This window comes from Schistocerca cancellata, chromosome 2, assembly GCF_023864275.1.
Source record: "Schistocerca cancellata isolate TAMUIC-IGC-003103 chromosome 2, iqSchCanc2.1, whole genome shotgun sequence".
In the NCBI taxonomy this organism is placed as follows: domain Eukaryota; kingdom Metazoa; phylum Arthropoda; class Insecta; order Orthoptera; family Acrididae; genus Schistocerca; species Schistocerca cancellata.
This window is the reverse complement of record NC_064627.1, coordinates 1,018,918,112-1,018,942,841: the sequence shown is the minus strand read 5'-3', so window position 1 is coordinate 1,018,942,841 and position 24,730 is coordinate 1,018,918,112. Positions and strand designations below refer to the sequence as shown.

General features: G+C 43.7%; 2 non-coding genes across 2 annotated transcripts; one reads left to right on the top strand and one right to left on the bottom strand.

Moving 5' to 3' along the window:
* Positions 1 to 18,575: 18,575 nt before the first annotated feature.
* On the bottom strand, positions 18,576 to 18,650 carry Trnat-cgu (transfer RNA threonine (anticodon CGU)). The gene has a single exon. It is a non-coding gene; the product is annotated as a tRNA-Thr (tRNA).
* A 466-nt stretch (positions 18,651 to 19,116) lies between these two features.
* Positions 19,117 to 19,191, top strand: Trnat-ugu (transfer RNA threonine (anticodon UGU)). Its single transcript has one exon. It is a non-coding gene; the product is annotated as a tRNA-Thr (tRNA).
* Positions 19,192 to 24,730: the final 5,539 nt, after the last annotated feature.

Genomic DNA, 24,730 nt, shown 5'->3' with positions numbered 1-24,730 from the left:
AAATATTTTTGCTCGTGAAGAGTGGGTATACTCTCCCACCATAACTAGATTCAGCACACTTGGAAACTGATAAACAATAATGTGTAATGATATGAATATTTAAAGATAGTAAATATTGTAAATAGTCTTCACGGGTTTGCCGCCGGATGCAACGACAAATCCGTGAAGGCTATTTACAACACATCAGCCGGAAAAGCTTGAAGAGTCACATAGTAGTTATGCTTAACTTAACAGTTAGTATTTAATACGACTAATTATGTGATATCGAGCAAAATCGGCAACACACAATAATATCAAAATATCAGCAATGTCTCGCTGCAACCCGCAACGACGAATGAAAGAGACTAAAGAACAGACGCCCTCTCGCTCAGCACTGGAGCTCTCTCACACACAGGTCAATATAGAGCCAAGCATTGAAGCGCTTTTCTCCAGTTCGCGACCTCAGCTGAAGCAGTCAACATCGTCGAGTATGTCTAAAGAGCTATTCAAGTCTCAGATAACCCACTTGCCTAAATACTGAACACTGTACGTCAAGAGAAGAGCTTGTTAATTAGTGCATCAAATGACGCTTTAGTAATCAGCGACAGTTGCAAATTATTAAGTATTCCTGTGACTAAGGAGTGTATCAAGTGAAGTAAATCTTTTTATCATTCATTTAATGAAGTGAATTAATACTTCATATGTTGTATTTCCAATGAGCCTTCACCCCGAGCAGTAAAAGAACCCACAGTTATGGCCGAACATGATTGTAGTTTCGTCTGGTCATAATAAACTAAAAGTCCTAATCACTTAAGCACAAGAACTCTAACCTAACCTTAAGACTTGACACCTATAACGTATACTTTACAAGAAATACTGTTGCGTTGCTGTTGCATTGTAAATGTAAGACGAACGTAATTTTGAGAAAAAAATTTGTAGTGTGCACAAGTACTTCTTAACATGGCACGTGAAGTGTCGAAATCTACCATGGTATGAAAAAGTTATAGATCCATTTTTGCAGCCTGAGGTTATTTTACTTACTGTTATTATAATACATAAACGTTATGTTGTTATAATACATAAACGGCTGCGTTCCCACCAACGCACTACGATGGATATTCGAGAGCTTCAAGTAAGTTGGCTGAAAAATCCCAGCCGACTCCTCACTCGTTTGCGAAATCAAAAACCGCCTTAGCAGTACGTGACGTAAATAGCGGACAACGATAAGTGGCGGACAGTGACTGGTGTGTGCTTTGTGATAAGAGGATCCCAGACAGAGTCAAATCGAAGACAAACCGCAATACAAACCCCATTGTTGCCTTCCAAGGTGTAGAATGTTGGCCCGCAACAAAACAAGCAGAGTAGCGATTGCTGTACTGGAAATCAAAATGCTTCAGTGGACTGACACTTTACGATAATGTGACCAGCGATGAAATTCGCAGCCTGTATGAAGTGGCACCTATAGCCGTCTCGATGAGGGAAATATACGGTGGACTGGAACCGTACTTCGAGCGGATCAAATAACAATAGCGAGACCCGCCCGGCTAACCGCGCGGTCTAACTCGCTGCTTCCCGAGCTGCGGATTAGTGTAGAGGTCCGGTGTGCCGGCCAGTCTATGGATGACTTTCAATGCGGTTTTCCATCTGCCTCGGCGAATGCTGGCTGGTTCCCCTTATTCTACCTCAGTTACCCTATGTAGGCGACTGCTGCGCAAACACTGTCTCCACGAACGCGTACACCGTAATTACTCTACCACGCTAACATTTGGGGGTTACACTCGTCTGTTATGAGACGTTTCCGGGGGGGGAAGGGGGAGGGTCCACTGGGGGCCGGACCGCACAAACAATAACCCTGGGTTCGGTGTGGGGCGGCGGTGGGGTGGGCGGACTGCAAGGGCCTATTGTTGATTTGTGAACCACTAAGGGCTACGGCGGCACAAGGCGTCTCTGTCGTTTTTTGGTCCCCGGTTCAATACACAATACACACACACACACACACACACACACACACACACACAACAAATAGCGAAGTGTATGTTTTCGTTGAAAGTACACTACGCAAAAAAGTATCACTTTTTCGAAATACCGTAGCAGTCCCCAATAGCGAGGTAGAAGTTTGATATTTGGTTCAGAGGTACCTACAACCTTACTCCCCAATGGTGCAGAAGCGTGACTCCTTGGGGCTTCATGCCCGGGGTCGGCGCCGTTTCGAACAGCTGAACGTCGACTCATACGAAAAAAGTTCGGAAGTTCACGTGAAATGTAAGGTGGATTAATGATGGCACATTGTACCAAATTTCACCACGCTTCTGCACAACGCAACCATGGGGAGGTCATCACAGTCCCGCATTCACCGCTTCTTTTGACGCCCCTGTGATGGAGGTCAGAACCACGGCATCCGCGTTTGATATGGTGTGGTTTTTTTATGGGTGACCGAGGAAAACATGTCAGACTCTCCGCCGAGCGGTCTAAGGCGCTGCAGTCATGGACTGTGCGACTGGTCGCGGCGGAGGTCCGAGTCCTCCTTCGGGCATGAGTGTGTGTGTTTGTCCTTACGATAATTTAGGTTAAGTAGTGTGTAAGCTTAGGGACTGCTGACCTTAGCAGTTAAGTCCCATAAGATTTCACACACATTTAAACATTTTTTTGTCAGACTCTCCGTCGCTCAGAACTGACACGAAAAGCCCTCAGGAGGTGGCATAAAGGGTGTCAATGAAACGCCCCTTCTCTTGGCGCGTTGATTCCCACAGTACTCGCGGTGGAAAACGCCAGTCCGAATTGCGACAGGTTGAATCGTCTGAGGGACGTCAACAGCGTCGAAAGTTTTCAAGAAGGTCGTCTTGTTGCGCATCGCACTCCGAACTGTCGCTTTCGACGGAGAAATGCATGGGAATCAACGACGCAAGGAAAGGGATGGTTTCATTTACACCATTTATGTGGTGGTATCGATAGCTACGATGCCACAACGTAGTCCGCTCTGCTAGGATGGCACTGCGAGAGACACCGACGACAGCCAGCGCCATCTAGCAGGTGCTGTCGAGGTCTAGCAGCTCAGCGACTGCTTCAGCCCATTTCATCAGGTGGAGACAGCGAGGACACTTCGCTTCAACTTCGCACCACCTTGCAAGTTATGTAATATGTTTGCATATGTTTATCCACTAGTAAAGGTGCTTAAACCGTATTTGTGGTACCGAGAGATTAGTACCTTTTCCTGTTCCTGTCCCTTACGGTTCTAGGCGCTCAGTCCGGAACCGCGTGACTGCTACGGTCGCAGGTTCGAATCCTGCCTCGGGCATGGATGTTAGTGATGTCTTTAGGTTAGTTAGGTTTAACTAGTTCTAAGTTCTAGGGGACTAATGACCTCAACAGTTGAGTCCCATAGTGCTCAGAGCCATTTGAACCATTTTTTGTTAAGTCCCATAGTGCTCAGAGCCATTTCATTTCAACCTCCTGAGAGCTCTTCGTGTTTTTTCTGATCTATGGTAAGACTGAAATGTTTTCCACGGCCACCCACAAGAAAATCACGTTATTTCAATACTGGTTGTCACAGTTAAGACCTCCATCGCAGAGTCGTCGAAAGCTAGGGTGAAATGTGGGTAAGACAGCGTGTGACGACCTTCCCAACGATGGCGTTGGCCGAACTGTGAAGCTTGGTGCCAATGCGACACCATTATCCCACCTTACACCTCGCATGACGTTCTGAGCTTTGACCTTTTCTCACACAGTTAGACACCTTGCCGTCTGAAGCATCGCCGAGCTCGAGGGTGACGTCGCAGGGCGTCAAACTTTTCCACTATTACAGCGGAAGGTTACACTTTTTTGCCAAAGTAAAAACTTACGCGTCGCAGTTGGAGATAACTACAGGATTTCGAGAAAGTGATACTCTTTTTCGCATTGTAAATACTAAACGACATATTTTTCGGAGAGCGTGCTAGTTTCCCTCCACAAATACCTGCAAATGGCCTCCACTCTGGCCAAGCAGAAGATCGCACCAAATGCGGACGGAGAGAGAAAAAGGCGGAGCCCTCTACATTGCGGGATAGATTCTGTGAAAGAAGAATAAGCAGAAGGGAATAAGCAGAAGTCGACGACAACAGTGTCGATAGAACTGTCTGACGACGTGTTTAGTACTCTTACTAAAACCTCGTAAGACAATTGAGACTAAAATATCTAGGTAGAAACATAGAAACACATACTAGAATAATGAATGAAATATTTCCCAACAGACTGTTATGTGCAGACGCATTATTACAGACCTGAAGAGACAAACAAGCAAACTCACATACACATACACACACTTTATCATAGCGTAAAAATTTCGAAATTTGTGGTAAGTTCCTGTGGGAGCAAACTGCTGAGATCATCGGTCCCTAAGTTTACATACTACCTACTTTAACTTACCTAAGGACAACACACACATACCCATGCCCAACAGGGGGAGCAGCGCGAGCTGTGGCAAGGTGTCCCAGACCGCGCGGCTACCCCGCGCGGCGATAAAAATTTTTATACATTATACAATGGCTAAAATTTGGAAAATGTTTTTGTAGTTTACCACGCCATTTGTTGGTAACAAATTCGTTATACAAGTAAAAAACTTCGTCCACAGTTCACTAGACATCGACGTACACTCCTGGAAATGGAAAAAAGAACACATTGACACCGGTGTGTCAGACCCACCATACTTGCTCCGGACACTGCGAGAGGGCTGTACAACCAATGATCACACGCACGGCACAGCGGACACACCAGGAACCGCGGTGTTGGCCGTCGAATGGCGCTAGCTGCGCAGCATTTGTGCACCGCCGCCGTCAGTGTCAGCCAGTTTGCCGTGGCATACGGAGCTCCATCGCAGTCTTTAACACTGGTAGCATGCCGCGACAGCGTGGACGTGAACCGTATGTGCAGTTGACGGACTTTGAGCGAGGGCGTATAGTGGGCACGCGGGAGGCCGGGTGGACGTACCGCCGAATTGCTCAACACGTGGGGCGTGAGGTCTCCACAGTACATCGATGTTGTCGCCAGTGGTCGGCGGAAGGTGCACGTGCCCGTCGACCTGGGACCGGACCGCAGCGACGCACGGATGCACGCCAAGACCGTAGGATCCTACGCAGTGCCGTAGGGGACAGCACCGCCACTTCCCAGCAAATTAGGGACACTGTTGCTCCTGGGGTATCGGCGAGGACCATTCGCAACCGTCTCCATGAAGCTGGGCTACGGTCCCGCACACCGTTAGGCCGTCTTCCGCTCACGCCCCAACATCGTGCACCCGCCTCCAGTGGTGTCGCGACAGGCGTGAATGGAGGGACGAATGGAGACGTGTCGTCTTCAGCGATGAGAGTCGTTTCTGCCTTGGTGCCAATGATGGTCGTATGCGTGTTTGGCGCCGTGCAGGTGAGCGCCACAATCAGGACTGCATACGACCGAGGCACACAGGGCCAACACCCGGCATCATGGTGTGGGGAGCGATCTCCTACACTGGCCGTACACCACTGGTGATCGTCGAGGGGACACTGAATAGTGCACGGTACATCCAAACCGTCATCGAACCCATCGTTCTATCATTCCTAGACCGGCAAGGGAACTTGCTGTTCCAACAGGACAATGCACGTCCGCATGTATCCCGTGCCACCCAACGTGCTCTAGAAGGTGTAAGTCAACTACCCTGGCCAGCAAGATCTCCGGATCTGTCCCCCATTGAGCATGTTTGGGACTGGATGAAGCGTCGTCTCACGCGCTCTGCACGTCCAGCACGAACGCTGGTCCAACTGAGGCGCCAGGTGGAAATGGCATGGCAAGCCGTTCCACAGGACTACATCCAGCATCTCTACGATCGTCTCCATGGGAGAATAGCAGCCTGCATTGCTGCGAAAGGTGGATATACACTGTACTAGTGCCGACATTGTGCATGCTCTGTTGCCTGTGTCTATGTGCCTGTGGTTCTGTCAGTGTGATCATGTGATGTATCTGACCCCAGGAATGTGTCAATAAAGTTTCCCTTTCCTGGGACAATGAATTCACGGTGTTCTTATTTCAATTTCCAGGAGTGTATATCAGCTGTTTCTTGTGTATGAGCCAATGATGACTCCACCATGCCCTACGCACACAAGACTCTTTTAGTTCTTTGCAAAAAGTGGAGCTGGTATTTCCACCACCATTGATTAAGTCGAAGACCGAGCATTGGTACGGACGGTTCAATACTCTGCAAACTTACCGCTGTGAAGGGTATGGCATATGGAGCACTGGAAGAGTGACGAAATGCGTTTGTGCGTGCCGTAATTAATCTAATATTCTCTTTGTTTCTGTTTGTTTATAAGACATTTTCTGCTAAAGTTATGACTATAATAAAAAATTATTATTTTATAAATACACATATTACTTCTACAATCGCAGTTTTTCACAGCGCATTTCTAATGCCTAAAATCAAATTAACCATATCTTCGTTGCCACTATGGGAGAAATTCATAGAGCTATGTAGTATACTCCTAAACTCCTCACCTAGTACAGCTCTTCTCTTCACTGTATACATACAGTATCTCCTTTCAGTCCTATCTGGCGTGCCCGTCACACACACTCGTGCAAATTCTACAATGAGTTCGAGTATTTCGCAAGCAGTCATCTTTACAGACTCCACTTTCCCATCGTCCTATCAGTGGATGGAAGTCTGCTTCGTGCGTTACCTATTGTTGAGCCTATGTAGATATACCATTTGTACTTGTTACGTTCAAGTACTTGTAAGAGTTGACTGACTACAATTTTGTAGTCATAAGATGCTACAGTTTTACATGTATGAACCACCAGGGGATCCGTGAAAATCTTCCGCACTTTTACAGTTCTAAGTAATCACAGTAATTGGAATAAGTGTAGTCGTTAGCATAAGGGTAGTTTTAGGAATGCCGCCTTCCTCGCTGAGCGGGTGTCTGAACTACACGCTTCTCTCTGACAGCTTCTAACGAACTTTTCCTTGGCGTCGTAAAGCTATCATTTATTTTTTATGACAGTAGTATTTATACCACCCTGCTGTTGACAAAAGTTAATAATTAATGATCAAATACAAATACAGAATAAAAGAAGTAAGGGAATATAATTTATTGCTCATGACAATATTTGACTATCATCAGTTGCTTGTAACTAGAAACTTTCTGCCGTAATGTTTACATTTATCTGTTGTTGAAGATAAGTTTAAATCTTGCGAAATTTATGGGTTAGAGTTCGCTTCTTGCCTGGTATATCATTAATGCCACAATCACCTCCCACTGTATTTTGAGATTTTAATTGCACTTCACACTTTACGCAAGCTCGTTACACCATAGTAACAATAGGTAAATCACATTTCATGGCGACATTGACAAATATATTTGTCTTTTTGCAAAGTATATTCACTCAGAAAAGTCAAACTGTACGAAGGGCAGAGATAATGAACCACTGCAGTGGTCATGGTTGTTATCTATGGCAATGCAGTATACAAATTATCCAGGTAATAAGTGCCTTGAAACAAATAAAATTATATTTGTAATAAGATAATGTAAAAAGGGAGTCCCTTATTTGTGATTAATAAGTTAGCCTCATAAAATGTAGGTATGAAGCTTGGCCACCACGATGTCCTTTTGCCTATGACAGTTAAAAATGTCTTTTATGTTAAAATTTTACACAAATGGTCAATTTTAGCCCAAAACTGGTATGCAATGTCAGAAACCGGTTAAAAACATTCTTCTACCGATGCCTCAACCCTATACGACTAGTATTTGTTGTTGCCGGCCGCTGTGGCCGAGCGGTTCTAGGCGCTTCAGTCCCGAACTGCGCTGCTGCTACGGTCGTAGGTTCGAATCCTGCCTCGGGCATGCATGTGTGTGTTGTCCTTAGGTTATTTAGGTTTAAGTAGTTCTAAGTGTAGGGGACTGCTGACCTCAGATGTTAAGTCCCATAGTGCTTAGAGCCATTTGAACCATTTGAACTAGTATATGTTGAGGAAAAGGGATGTTGACCTTAGAAATGATATATCCACTACTGGCCATTAAAATTGCTACACCAAGAAGAAATGCAGATGGTATTCATTGGACAAATATATTGTACCAGAACTGACATGTGATTACATTTTCACGCAGTTTGGGTGCATAGATCCTGAGAAATCAGTACCTAGAACAACCACTTCTGGCCATAATAACGGCCTTGATACGCCTTGGCATTGAGTCAAACACAGCTCGGATGGCGCGTACAGGTACAGCTGCCCATGCAGCTTCAACACGATACCACAGTTCATCAAGAATAGTGACTGGCGTGTTGTGACGAGCCAGTTGCTCGGCCACCATTGACCAGACGTTTTCAGTTGGTGAGACATCTGGGGAATGTGGTGTCCAGGGCAGCAGTCGAACGTTTTCTGTATACAGAAAGGCCCTTACATGACCTGCAACATGCGGTCATGCATTATCCTGCTGAAATGTAGGTTTTCACAGGGATCGAATGAAGGGTAGAGCCACGAGTCGTAACACATCTGAACTGTAACGTCCACTGTTAATAGTGCCTTCAATGTGAGCAAGAGGTGATCGAGACGTGTAACCAATGGCACCCAATACAATCACGCCGGGTGACACGCCAGTATGGCTATGTCGAATACACTTCCAATGTGCGTTCACCGCGATGTCGCCAAACACGGATGCGACCATCATGATGCAGTAAACAGAACCTGGATGCATCCGAAAAAATGACGTTTTGCCATTCGTGCACCCAGGTTCGTCGTTGAGTACACCATCGGAGGCGCTCTTGTCTGTGATGCAGCGTCACGGGTAACCGCAGCCATGGTCTCCGAGCTGATAGTCCATGCTGCTGCAAACTTCGTCGAACTGTTCGAGCAAATGGTTGTTGTCTTGCAAACGTCCCCATCTGTTGACTCAGGGATCAAGACGTGGCTGCACGATCCGTTACAGCGATGCGGATAAGATGCCTGTCATCTCGACTGCTATTGATACGAGGCCGTTGGGATCCAGTACGGCGTTCCATATTATCCTCCTGAACCCACCGATTCCAAATTCTGCTAACAGTCATTGGATCTCGACCAACGTGAGCAGCAATGTCGCAATACGATAAACCGCAATCGTGATAGGCTACAATCCGACCTTTATGGAAGTCGGAAACGTGATGGAACGCATTTCTCCTCCTTACACGAGGCATCAAACACCGTTTCACCACGCAACGCCGGTCGACTGCTGTTTGTGTATGAGAAATCGGTTGGAAACTTTCCTCATGTCAGCGCGTTGTAGGTGTCGCCACCGGCGCCATCCTTGAGTGAATGCGCTGAAAAGCTAATCATTTGCATATCACAGCATCTTCTTCCTGTCAGTTAAATTTTGCGCCTGTAGCACGTCATCTTCGTAGTGTAGCAATTTTAATGGCCAGTAGTGTATGATTAACCCAATTTCTCAGCCGTTGAACCACTATCAAGATTTCACTCAGTATCAGTACAGCTTTTCTTCAAGGCAGATAGCTGCATCAAATGCATAATAAAAGTCTGGTCATAATGGAATGTTTGCAACGTTTCTCTGACGTACGTGGAACTCACATGTTGAGTATTAACTAATAACGCACCGTCGATATTTGACAGGTTTTTAACATTCGCTGATGGAGTGTGTTGTAAACCAGAGACAGCATCGTAGCGTACTGGGCCAGTAATGAAGTTTCAGTGTATGTTCATTATGTATGACGCTGTTCCTGTCATCAGCGCAACTGTACCATGTCCTCCACTTGGTTATCGAAGCGAAGCTGGAAAATTTACGCTTGTAACGTTCCTGTGTCGAAACTCGTTAAGGGAAACATTACCGAGTGATAGTAGCTGTCTCACTGCAAACATTGAATAAGTGATTGATGGTTGCGATTTGAATTGCAACATGGCTCGAAGGTGTACACTGAAAATTCAGTCAGTAACTCGAGAGACACACGAAACGTTGTATGTACTTACGGGCGTCGCTGAATACTGTTTCGTGAACGAAGAAAAACATTCAGTGTGTGACACACAATCACAACCAGTTCCAAAAGGAATGAACAGTGTGGTTTCCTCAGTGAGCTACGGCATGTGTCTTACTATTTGAAGGTGGCTGGTGACTGTCAAAACTGCTACATGTAGTGTTTGACAATTGCTATGAAGAATGTAGCGCATTTGTGTATTTTTTGATGGGAGGTAAATTTCAGACGTCTCAAGGCGTACAACACACAATACTTGAGATGAAACAGTACAGTATTGTTATTTTTCACAATACGTCATTCAACCCAATTAAAATTTGTGAATGATAATTCAAGTTGGTGATGTTCAACAATATATTTCGGATTTCGTATTACAAGGCATTAAGCCAGATATAACTTGCTATCGTTGTCAAAGAAGATAGTAAACTGGTGCGAAACACTGGGAGAAATATTACAAAGTAAGCTTTGCAAAACTCACACTTCTCCGCAGGTAGAACCCTTTTCAGAACGTCATTATAGGTGCTACGAGTCTGTAAAAGAAAATTCAATATAATAACATTTATTCATCTTTTGATGATTTTATGCAATGAAGAAGAAAGATCTCTTCCGGAAGTGTTATACAATCTCGCTCACAGAATTGAGTTAATATCATATGGAAACAAATGTTTGTCCGAATAATGTGTAATAAATGAAACTCTTACGTTTTTCATGGTAAACAAATCCACGACAGTTCTAAACTACTTTTACTAACTGAAGTCTTGCACTTCAAACGTCGCTATACACTGCCACGCGTGAGGGATCTTCGCAACAATCGTCTGGTGCATCTCAAATATGAAGTAAAGCAACAACCTTAAAAGGCGCGTCCGTGCGGTTCCCTCCGTCTGAGGTTCGAGTCTTCCCTCGGGCATGGGTGTGTGTGTTGTTCTTAGCGTAAGTTAGTTTAAGTTAGATTAAGCAGTTTTAGGCTCAGGGACCGATGACCTCAGCAGTTTTGTCCAATAAGACCTTACTACAAATCTGTAATCTCTCTCTCTCTCTCTCTCTCTCTCTCTCTCTCTCTCTCTCCAAAATCTTAAAAAATTAAATATAACATTTAGAAACTGAAAACTCATCTAACTTAATGAAAAAATAGCCTACCTATCAGTAGTAGGATGTGACGTCCATGCCAAACAACTAGTGGTCAAATGTCTGCCGCAAGTGGACCGTCAAATAACATCCCAAACTGTGGCTGCAAAGAACACCAACTCGCGACCTGTAAAAATGCTTCTTGTCCCATTTGCAGGCCGCAAGTGAAAGTTGCTATTCTTTACAGCCACAATCTGGGATATTATTTTACGGTCAACTTGCGGCAGACGTTTGACTACTAATTGTTTGGGCATGAACGTAACGTCCTACTCCTGCTAGGTAGGTTATTTTTTAATCATTTTAACTGAATTTTCAGTTTCCAAATGTTAATCTTTAATTTTTTAAGATTTATTTATTGTTTAATGTAGTCGGTGACAACTGTTGTTTTACTTCAGATTTGAGGTACACCTGGTGATTCGGCTACGACCCCGAAACCGTGGTAGTGTATATAGACTTCTGCCGTAAAAATTTGGAAATTTGTGGTAAGTTCCTATGGGACCAAGCTGCTGAGGTCATCGGTCCCTAGGCTTACACACTACTTAATCTAACTTAAAGTGACTTACGCTATGGACAACACAAACACACACACACATCCATGCCCGAGGGAGGACTCGAACCTCCGACGGCTGCAGCCGCGCGGCCCGTGGCAAGGCGCCCTAGACCACGTAGCGACTTCTGTCGTGCAAGACTGTGGTCAGTGTAAGTGTTTTACAAGTGTGGCGCATCCGTTTACCATGAACACGTTGCACAACGATTGTGGATGTTCCAAAACTAAGCGTTTATCTTGCGTCGTTAATCCTTCCACACATCTCGTCACCTCTGGAATCATGTCCATACAGGGCCCTCACAGCACCTCTGGCACTCAGTCTCACTCAGAATTTTCTTCTTCCGCAAGACTCACTTCGACTGTACTGTTGTTGTTGTTGTGGTCTTCAGTCCTGAGACTGGTTTGATGCAGCTCTCCATGCTACTCTATCCTGTGCAAGCTTCTTCATCTCCCAGTACCTACTGCAACCTACATTCTTCTGAATCTGCTTAGTGTATTCATCTCTTGGTCTCCCCCTACGATTTTTCCCTCCACGCTACCCTCCAATATTAAATTGGTGATCCCTTGATGCCTCAGAACATGTCCTACCAACCGATCCCTTCTTCTGGTCATGTTGTGCCACAAACTTCTCTTCTCCCCAATCCTATTCAATACTTCCTCATTAGTTATGTGATCTACCCATCTAATCTTCAGCATTCTTCTGTAGCACCACATTTCGAAAGCTTCTATTCTCTTCTTGTCCAAACTATTTACCGTCCATGTTTCACTTCCATACATGGCTACACTCCATACAAATACTTTCAGAAATGACTTCCTGACACTTAAATCTATACTCGATGTTAACAAATTTCTCTTCTTCAGAAACGCTTTCCTTGCCATTGCCAGTCTACATTTTATATCCTCTCTACTTCGACCATCATCAGTTATTTTGCTCCCCAAATAGCAAAACTCCTTTACTACTTTAAGTGTCTCATTTCCTAATCTAATTCCCTCAGCATCACCCGACTTAATTCGACTACATTCCATTATCCTCGTTTTGCTTTTGTTGATGTTCATCTTATATCCTCCTTTCAAGACACTGTCCATTTCGTTCAACTGCTCTTCCAAGTCCTTTGCTGTCTCTGACAGAATTACAATGTCATCGGCAAACCTCAAGGTTTTTATTTCTTCTCCATGGATTTTAATACCTACTCCGAATTTTTCTTTTGTTTCCTTTACTGCTTGCTCAATATACAGATTGAATAACATCGGGGAGAGGCTACAACCCTGTCTCACTCCCTTCCCAACCACTGCTTCCCTTTCATGTCCCTCGACTCTTATAACTGCCATCTGGTTTCTGTACAAATTGTAAATAGCCTTTCGCTCCCTGTATTTTACCCTTGCCACCTTTAGAATTTGAAAGAGAGTGTTCCAGTCAACATTGTCAAAAGCTTTCTCTAAGTCTACAAATGCTAGAAACGTAGGTTTGCCTTTCCTTAATCTTTCTTCTAAGATAAGTCGTAAGGTCAATATTGCCTCACGTGTTCCAATATTTCTACGGAATGCAAACTGATCTTCCCCGAGGTCGGCTTCTACTAGTTTTTCCATTCGTCTGTAAAGAATTCGTGTTAGTATTTTGCAGCTGTGGCTTATTAAACTGATTGTTCGGTAATTTTCACATCTGTCAACACCTGCTTTCTTTGGGATTGGCCGACTGTACTCAAGCAATGAAATTGAGAAGCAGTGGCAGAAACATTCTTAATACTAAAAATTAGTAAACAGATGAATTAACAAAGTGTCAATATGAAAAGATGATGAATTCTTCACTGCTACAGAAATGGAAGTTTTAGGGTATTTTTCAACTTCGTCTATGTTCTTTATTTCTGCAAGCAGTCCGCTGACAATTATTTTAGCTTTATGTAGGATATTTTCCAAATATAAAACCCTGGTTCAAAAATGGTTCAAATGGATGTAATCCCTATGGGACTTAACATCTGAGGTCATCAGTCCCCTATACTTAGAACTACTTAAACCTAACTAACCTAAGGACATCACACACATCCATGCACGAGGCAGGATTCGAACCTGCGACCGCAGCAGCAGCGCGGTTCCAGACTGAAGTGCCTAGAACCGCTCGGCCACAGCGGCCGCTAGAACCTAGGTACAGTGCTCTCTATTTATTATTCTTTAGTCATCCAAAGATCATCTCGCTATGGTATAGGATTTATCAAGATAATACAATGCCAACCAACAGACCAAAATATAATACACAGCGTACATCACATGTTTCGAGAGTATAGGACGTGCAGCCTACGGGGACAGGTGGTGGGCCGTAGCCTTGATTAAGAAACCATCCCGGCAACTGCCTTAGCAATCTACGAGAACTACGGAAAATCAAAATCAAAATGGCCGTACAGAGCAGCTCCATCCTCTCGTGTACGAAGTCAGCTTCCTAACAGCTGCACTGCCTCGTTTGGTAATTCAGTATTGCATAATTTTACACATAGGTTAACTGCGATATAAAACATAGTATCCGTCTTCACCGCCCACACACTAAGAACACCCGTTCCCGGTCCCTTTCAGTGTGAAACGTAGTTCCACTCTTCACTACTGCTCGCGCTACGACACCCACCGATGTCTTCTGGACTGCGAAGATGGTGCTGTACTCCTTGCCTTAATTCTGAACTCCATTCAACTATGTGCTACTGCCCACATGAAAAACTAAGTCAGGGGTCATTACTATCATTCTTTATACATACATCCTGAATCATGATCCTTATGAAAGCAGTACACAGTAATCACGTATTGAAATGTGACAAAGCGCTGTAGTGTTCTCCTTTCATTACTATCCACTTCTCTGAGTCCTCTAAGAAATCTTTCACTATTCATTACTTATGAAAATGTTTTGGCTGCCGTTTTAAACAAATGTGGTTTAGTAATCTTTTTCACTTCCTTTTGCAACTAATTATACAATTTTACCCCCTGATATAAACTGTGTTTTGAGCTTTTAGTTTTCTTTCTGGGTAAATGTAGCTCCTTGCTGGCTCTTGATCCATGATTTTTATTTAGTAATTTTGTCCACGATATGCACCACAGGTTGGTATATGTACTCACTTGGTACATACGGATGCTTGGTTTTTAAATATCTCTTCACAGTGATTTGAGAACGAAAACATGTTACAAGTGGGCTATATTCTCCCTCCATTTGTCCAGATTCAACCTTGGGCCATTTTCAGTCACATATTTTAAGCTTCACGCATCATTTGACATTCTAATACATCTCTGGTACAAGGGGACAGGTACACATCGTTTTTCTGTGCATATGTGGGACAAAAACAGTACAAAGGTGTGCATGATTGCCTCCCTTAGCCGACACAAACAGAAAGGTGCCGTGTCACAGTACAGGCACAGCTGTTGTGGTTACACTGAGCCCGACTACTGTTTCCATTTACTGTTCTTATGTCCCTTTTGTGCAGTTTAAAAACCGTGTCCGTATTTTGTGCCTTCGATCGCCAGGAAAGAGTCCCATAGCTAATACCTCGGTGCAAGCACGCATAGTACAGGGTTATTACAAATGATTGAAGCGATTTCACAGCTCTACAATAACTTTATTATTTGAGATATTTTCAAAATGCTTTGCACACACATACAAAAACTCAAAAAGTTTTTTTAGTCATTCACAAATGTTCGATATGTGCCCCTTTAGTGATTCGGCAGACATCAAGCCGATAATCAAGTTCCTCCCACACTCGGCGCAGCATGTCCCCATCAATGAGTTCGAAAGCATCGTTGATGCGAGCTCGCAGTTCTGGCACGTTTCTTGGTAGAGGAGGTTTAAACACTGAACCTTTCACATAACCCCACAGAAAGAAATCGCATGGGGTTAAGTCGGGAGAGCGTGGAGGCCGTGACATGAATTGCTGATCATGATCTCCACCACGACCGATCCATCGGTTTTCCAATCTCCTGTTTAAGAAATGCCGAACATCATGATGGAAGTGCGGTGGAGCACCATCCTGTTGAAAGATGAAGTCGGCGCTGTCGGTCTCCAGTTTTGGCATGAGCCAATTTTCCGCGGGCTACGCGTGAAACTTGCCCGCACGCGTTCAACCGTTTCTTCGCTCACTGCAGGCCGACCCGTTGATTTCCCCTTACAGAGGCATCCAGAAGCTTTAAACTGCGCATACCATCGCCGAATGGAGTTAGCAGTTGGTGGATCTTTGTTGAACTTCGTCCTGAAGTGTCGTTGCACTGTTGTGACTGACTGATGTGAGTGCATTTCAAGCACGACATACGCTTTCTCGGCTCCTGTCGCCATTTTGTCTCACTGCGCTCTCGAGCGCTCTGACGGCAGAAACCTGAAGTGCGACTTGAGCCGAACAAAACTTTATGAGTTTTCCTACGTATCTATAGTGTGTCGTGACCATATGTCAATGAATGGAGCTACAGTGAATTTATGAAATCGCTTCAATCATTTGTAATAGCCCTGTATATCATCACAAGGCATTGGCTGTTACACACTGATGGTGACACCCTAAGAGCATTGCACGCTGACGCCATTCTTTTCTCCGTACCTTCGTGTGTTCACTCCATGTTAGCTGAAAATCAATTCTCTTCCCCGAAAAATTGAGTTTTCTGTACAATCTGTAGATTTATCGTCTGTGCTTACAGTGGCACAGTTGCTTCCCTCTTTATGCTAAAGTGCAAACTGTTAGTTTTCTGTATGTTCAACGTTAATTTATTACATACTGCTCAACTGTAAACAGCCTTGGGCGTTTCATTTGCTTTCTCTAATTGGAGTTTTGATCATTTTATCAGTAAATATGATGTTGCTGTCATCGGAAAAGAATTTTTTCTCCATCTCTTTCGCTGTCTGGAAGGTCATTAACGTACGAGTATATGTACAGCAGAACCGGAAACAATATGCTACCCCGAGGAACACCTGTCTTTATACATTTCTTGTGCAACAAAATTGTTTTACCAAAAATATCCCATCAGTAGACGTGTGAACAGCCTCCACCCTTTGCACCCTGTTTTCCAAGTAAGACTGAAACCATTCACGAAAATGATTCCTATTTCGGATTTCATTATTTTGAACTTCACAGTTGAGTGCTGAAAGTTATCTGGTTATTTCAGATAACGTAGTACACTAGAAGAGTCATAATTTTACACTAGTAGAAGTGGGAAGAATACTCATCTTTGTACGGCAGAGCAGTTGACGAACCTACATCTTTGACTACAAATTTTTGCGTACGAGTGGGTACAAAAAAATGCAATGCACTTCGTCCATCATCTTGATTACTCCGTTAGAAATTGGAGTGTACAGTCGAAGCACACCACTCGGGAAACATATTAGAAATTTCCCAGCGGAGGTCACGTCCAGTTGTATGAAATACTTCGGTGACGTCAACTAGTCTACTTAATTAAGTTGTAGCAGAAGCGCATGGAAGCCACTGATAACAGCTCCCCAACGTACATATCGTGTATTACTGTATTTAGTGTTCCCAGTACACGTTATGACATGCGTATTAAGTTGTGCTACTGGATAACGTAGCGATTAAGCCCGCCGAAAATTGCAACATCGATGTTTAGTTCTGTACATTAAACTACGGATTATTTGTGTGGGAATTATTCAGTTTCCACCAACCGTTCGTTCGTATTCCGCATATTAAATTAGGAAATGAAATATGTAAACTAAATCACATGCCTCCACGAACTGTATTAAATCACTAAATCAAATACAGTACATTAAATGGCGCACCTAATTAAATATTCTGAATTATAGGGATGCGCGACGATAACAGGTAGGTTTCGTGTGCCCATTGTTAGCTGTATGTAATTTCTTACTAGAGATTGTGACGTCGCCAATAATGATAAATAAATAACTCGTTCGAAAGACGTCTTTTTCAACGTGAAGGAAAAATGGGTTACACATTGTGTTCAGGGAGATTAGTGCTTCAAAAACATTATTAACTGATGTATTCCTCTCTAAACCGTGTAACATCTGCGAGAAGACAAGTGGAGAAACGTAAGTACTTACTGCCACAGTTGTTTTACCGGGAAACATGTTTACTATTCGTGATGTTAAAGCAACAAAATTACATCCGCAGAGCTACATAAATGTTCTTCAGAGCATTGCCAATAGTTATTTGGGCCATTTCTTTCAATTTCAATTGCGAATGTAGGCGGCAAATATGAATTTATGCCTCAATCAATGTTGTTGTCGAGGTCATTGTTATTCTTGTGGTCATTTCCGGAGGTATGTCATAGAAAAAGGAAAACTACACTGTCTGACGAAAAAAAAGAAAAGAGAAAGAAGAAAAAAAAGCCACGCAGAAGGGGAGGAGGAAACGAAATGAAACTTCACGATTTAAGAGGATGCTATTTCGGTAGTTACAAACTCGAGTCAAATATAGAAAGGACGTCACATATATCAACATGACGTTGCTCCCACTAGGGATGGCGGTTATCGCTGAAACAACCGGTTTTTGGTTACACTTTTTCGTCTCCATCTTAACCTGACGGTTTTAACCGCTCAAAATAATCGGTTTCGAAAATGTTAGATTTCCGATTTTTACTGCTATTACTTCCAGTAATAAACGTAGATTTCTAACAAAGATTGAAAAGATCTAATGAAGGCCAAGGTTTAGGAAATCGTAATCGATATGGGATTGAGGTTGCGGCAGAACGAGGGGCGGTACCATTCTGTAACATTACTGATGCTCGAAGAAAACAGCGATTAACTGCCGTGTACACCACGTGAGGACGGCATGTCGTCTAATCTGCCACGCCACGCGTCATCGGGTGCACCGTATTTTGAAACACACAGCCGCCACTCAACTGTGCAACAGGTTTTATTCCACAATCTAGATTGCATCCTTAGGCTACTTTCAAGTGTTGTTAGTATCAAAGATCATTAGAAATGATAATTACATGGACAGCTTGGCTGCAAACAGGCGTTGATGTACTTCATTGGGGACGTGTTGAAAATGTGTGCCCCGACCGGGACTCGAACCCGGGATCTCCTGCTTACGTAGCAGACGCTCTATCCATCTGAGCCACCGAGGGCACAGAGGATAGTGCACCTGCAGGGACTTACCCTTCCACGCTCCCCGTGAGACCCACATTCCCAACACGTCCACACCACTACATTCGGTAGTGCACCTAATAGATGTTTGCCCATCATCCCCAATGAAGTACAACAACGCCTGTTTGCATCTAGGGTGTCCATTTAATTATCATTTCATATGTAGCAAAGCTGCATGGTCATCAACGGTAACTTTTCTTTCGGGAACAGATACTACCGTCATATATACTTAAAATATGGCTTCCCGGCCATTGACCTTCTTGTGCGAACGCACACGCTATGCCCGAACTCGTACGGAACTTGGTAGATTAATCTGCCACGAGTAATGAGTATGCTGGGCAAACATCTATTAGGCGCACTACGATTGTAGCGGTGTGGACATGGTGGGAATGTGGATTCCACGGGGAACGTGCAAGTGATAATTCCCAGGAGGCGCACTATTCTCTGCGCCCTCGGTGGCTCAGATGGATAGAGCGTCTGCCATGTAAGCAGGAGATCCCGGGTTCGAGTCCCGGTAGGGGCACACACTTTCAACATGTCCCCAATGAAGTACATCAACGCCTGTTTGCAGCTAGGGTGTCCATTTAATTATCATTTCATATGTAGCAAAGCTGCATGGTCATAACAGTAACTGTTCTTCGGGAACAGATCCTACCATCATACATAGTTAAAAATCATTAGATTTAAGTGAAACACATGTCATCGTCAAAATGTGTATCTTCGGTTATATGAACCAAATTTGTGAAAAGTAAATGCGAAAACATTTGTGTAATAGGCTAATTTACTGGCAATTAGCATGACTTATACATCTGATACAGTTGCGCAATGAAGTTAATGACCAAGTCCCAGGCCTTTTTAGGCGAGTGTTCTTGCATTTGCTTTTGACAAAATTGGTTCATATAACCGAAGACACACATTTTGACGATGACTTGTGTTTTACTTAAATCTAATGATTTTTGGTAGTTGTAATATTTGAAAATGGCGAAGGCCAAAATCTGCATTGTGGAATAAAACTTGTTGTACCGTCAAATGTTGGTTACATCTTTCAGAAAGTGTTATACGGCTGTGGCTCCACACCGAAGTAAAATCATGGAGCTACATTATTGTCTTTGCAATGCTGCATCGATCTTGTCATTTGTTTGTTTGTTTCTAACACTGATCGTTGTTATTCAAAGGGCTGGTTACTTTTTCCAGTTTATGGAAAAATCCAGTATTTCAAATGAAACTTTACAAATAAACGTTACTCATTTAATTTTTTTAAAAAGACAAAAATTTTAGCACTGCTACTGTGGCAAATTGATGTGTCTGCTTTTTACTTGGTTATTAATAAAAAATGAAAGGGAAACTGTTGTAATCGAGACCAGACAGATAGGGGAAAATACCGGTTATTCAAAATTAAAATACTGGTCGGTTTTTCCCATGCCTAGCAACAACTCTCTCCTGAATGCATTCATTGATGCGGTGGGAAAGGGTGTCGTAAACCAGTTGTATCCCATACTGAGGCAAGCTGGCTCACCAGCTGTTGTACCTGGATCTTGTCACTGGGACAGAGTTGACATTCGAGCTGCTGCTACACATATTCTATAAGGAACAGATTTGGGGATCTTGGTGGCCGCCTGAGTACCTCAACACCACGCACACGGTTCATAGAGACAATTGACATGTGTGGAAGAGCATTGTACTGTTGAAAACAGGCGCCACACCAGCTCCCTACTCCGTCTGCTGGTAGTTTCCGATAAATAATGCGGGGTGAGGTACTTACAGAAATCCTTGAAGACAGGCTACTCAACAGCCAGAAGAGGTTTCATGTTGAGAGCCTTGCAGAATGCCAGGAGCAGTGTCATGGAGATACACTTGCAGTATAACTCGAGCAGCGCGATGAAAAGACATCACATTAGGGCAGCAGCCGTGTCATGCAGAGCATATCTAGAACGCCAGTAGGAGTGCCATGTAGAGTCGCCTGCAAAAATGCCTATAGGGGTGCAGTGGAGAGGCGCTTTCTCTACCCCAGCAGTAATGTCACGGAGAGGAAGTTACACAAAACCAGCAGCTGTGCCATGGAGTCACACTAAAACAGCCAGAACAGCTCTACGCTGGCTGCTGCAGACGTGTAGGGGTTGCGACCTGCTTGTTACACAGTAGGGCGTTCTCCCCTTATGGTGGCCTGACATGATCGACCGGAATGTTGCCAACAACTACGCCTGCTCTTACGCTCCCACGCAGACCAAAATCAGGTCATTTTTTTCCTGTCAGGCATTGCATGTTATTCATTTTCAAACATACCGCACTGCATTACGAAACGCGATTCCCTGTGTAGACTGCCTGAGGACATTACTAGCGCTATGGCTGTGGTCGAACCGCTCGTACACAAACCTTAACGTTTCAAAAAAATGGTTCAAATGGCTCTGAGCACTATGGGACTTAACATCTATGGTCATCAGTCCCCTAGAACTTAGAACTACTTAAACCTAACTAACCTAAGGACAGCACACAACACCCAGCCATCACGAGGCAGAGAAAATCCCTGACCTCGCCGGGAATCGAACCCGGGAACCCGGGCGTGGGAAGCGAGAACGCTACCGCACGACCACGAGATGCGGGCTTAACGTTTCCTTTTACTATAATCTGACCCACTGGAGATCCCGAACAGTAGAAGGTCGTACTATGATTTGATAACTGACTGCTTTACATATGCACCACTCTTCTTTCTGCGTTCTTCCAACAAATCTAAGATGTTTATTCGCTTGCTGTGGCTTTAATTTTGCATTCATTTTATATGGTCATCGCAATTCATACTGTTTTCTTCGCTGTATTAAATTAAGTGAGTAGGTGGAGTGGTACGATGCTAGACAAATATTCTAGTGGACGGTGGTTCAAATGTACATTTTGTGCCGGCCGTTGTGGCCGTGCGGTTCTAGGCTCTACAGTCTGGAACCGCGCGACCGCTACGGTCGCAGGTTCCAATCCTGCCTCGGGCATGGATCTGTGTGATGTCCTTAGGTTAGTTAAGTTTAAGTAGTTCTAAGTTCTAGGGGACTGATGACCTAAGAAGTTAAGTCCCATAGTGTTCAGAGCCATTTTGAACCAAATGTACATTTAGCCATCCAGATTTAGGTCATCCGTGATGTCTATAAATCGGTTAAGGTGAAGGCGACGTGGCCGTCAACGGGGCGTACAGCTGTAAACAATTTTTTGAGGTTTAATAGAACAGTCAACGACGTTCCTTCTTTCCCGAAAGGCACATTTTAATTGGTAATGATCATTCGAACAAGTGGTAACTTAGGAAGCCATAGACGTCTGTGCATTACCGCGTTTTAGTGTATGCAAGTGCTTGAAATTACGCGTGCGACGGTATGATTGTCTAACTTCAATGCTAAATGTCTCGGAAACGGAACAACGTATCGAATTTTTTTCTTAACAGTTATTTCTCAACAGAAACTCCCCATCAACTTCCCCACAGGCGTTTCAGATTGTTTCTGACCATACTGTATATCATGTTGACGGTTAAACTACACTTCGTCGATCGTGCACCACCTTGTATTTTAGAAGAGAAGGTCTTCTGACGTGGAACATGCTACATGAAGTGAACTGAGTTTCTTTAATACCGTAAAATATTTATCTCTCTTGAACATCGAAATTTGTATCAGTTTCCAATACCTTGTAATTTAAACTGTATTTAAGTTGTAACTGTTTTTCGATAATACTTGTACTTAATTTGATTTCACTATTGATGCACTATTCTGTAATGATATAACAGATTAACTAATAATTGGGCATTGGCAAGATTTTCCTTTTGCGACCTTTTTAAATTTCAATAGAATATTTGTTTCATGGCACACGTCCATATGATACAGTCAGTGGAACATCGTTTCACATTCGGGAAATCCCCTTATTTCCAGATTGATTTTTTTGTGATTTCAGGAAAAGACTGAAGCACGCAGAAACTGAATGCTATCATTCAAAAATGGGATAAGTTAACTGTCCTCAAATTACCTTCCATTAGGAACGTGGGTGCACTCAACGACTGTGATATTCAAATGACACAGCGCGGCAATCAGTCGTCCTCTCCTTGTAGGTTTTATTCAGCAAATCTAGATTTCAGCTATGGCCTAGCCTTTATCAGTACACCATTTCATACTATCAGTGCATGTTCTAGTACGTCAGCCCCTGTTGTTCGGGCTTCTGTCACAGTTTATTCAAGACTACTCAAAGCCGGCCGGAGTGGCCGTGCGGTTCTAGGCGCTCCAGTCTGGAGCCGAGCAATCGCTACTATTGCAGGTTCGAATCCTGCCTAGGGCATGGATGTGTGTGATGTCCTTAGGTTAGTTAGGTTTAATTAATTCTAAGTTCTAGGCGACTGATGACCTCAGAAGATAAGTCCCATAGTGCTCAGAGCCATTTGAACCATTTTGAACTACTCAACGACTAGCCTTGAACGAACTGCGACAGAATCCCGAACAACAGGGGCTGACGTACTAGAAAATGCATTGATAATATGAAATGGTTTACTGATAATGGCTAGGCACTAGCCTAAATCTAGATTTGTCGAATAAAACCTGCAAGAAAATGTCAACTGATTGCTGTGTTCTATCATTTGAAAGGAATAAGAAAATAAATTAAGTTTCTTTCACAGGCCTTACTAGATGCGAAATTCTGAAAAGTTGTTCTAAGCTGCGACGCTCTTCCCCTTACGATTGTCCAGTAGTACAGATAGTAGATAGTGCTGCCTAAGTTCAAATGGCTCTGAGCACTATGGGACTTAACATCTGAGGTCATCAGTCCCCTAGAACTTAGAACTACTTAAACCTAATATAATTGCGTAGGCTTCCGCGGCCAGAGTCAGTCGACATAAAAGTTTTCTGGGTTTGGTACCGCGTCATAATGTAGAAAACTACTGCAGCTATAGAAAAGCCAACGTTTCGGCCACGATTGCAGCGGCCTTCTTCTGGGTCTAGACCCAGAAGAAGGCCGCTGCAATCGTGGCCGAAACGTTGGCTTTTCTATAGCAGCAGTAGTTTTCTACATTATGACGCGGTACCAAAGCCAGAATACTTAAACCTAATTAACCTAAGGACATCACACACATCCATGCCCGAGGCAGGATTCGAACCTGCGACTGTAGCGGTCGCGCGGTTCCAGACTGAAGCGCCTAGAAATGCTCGGTCACACCGGCCGGCTGCCTAAGTACACAACTGCAAGGCTAGAGACAATTGCAAATAACGAAATTTTACTCTTTGTCCATACTCATTGTAGCACGAAAAATACGTGATTAAGTCATCAGATGACCTGGGGTTCACAGGGTGATATTAGTAACTTCTGGTAGTATCAAAGGCTGCTGTCCGACTGGGAATCGATTTGAGCTGAACACATCACTCCCCCCCCCCCCCCCTTTTTTCATGATGCAGCAACAGTATTTCAGTGTTCCGAAAGCAGGAAACAGTCTTTATTGCGCACGGAAAACTTAAGCTGTAATGATCAGTTGGTCATTAACAATTAAATTTTATATGATATATGAAGTCAACTTTGGCAAAACATAGATGGTTTTCTCTCCTCTTTTTGTGACTGTTGGTTCTGCTCCTCACTTCTTTCTGCCTTTGTCTCGTACCACCGTGGCTTAGAGTTCGGTTTTCCCAATACTCCGATATTTTTAAGCCTTTATGTTTTTTAACTTAGTACCGTCCCCCCACCTCCCTCAATATGTTTATCATCACTTATCCTTTATCTTCTCAAACACCCACCCTCCCTCCCCTCCCTCATTCTCCCCACTCATTTAACTGACATTTCGGTCCATCACAATAGTTGGCAGTTCACTGAATTTGTTATTTTCTAAATCACTCCCACTTCGTCTATTTTTAATTTTTAAGAATATTTTATTCTATTCAGTCATTTTAATTAGCTCTCTTCCGCATTTATCGTATTTCAATCTACTTTTACTATCAGCGCCGCAATTCAGCGCTTTCACTAAGTTTAGTTCCCAAGTCAGTCTACTGTGCGGCTCACTCGCTCCAGCTGTCTACAGCAGTATTTGTTTACCTCTGTGATTCGTGGCTGTGATCGCTAAC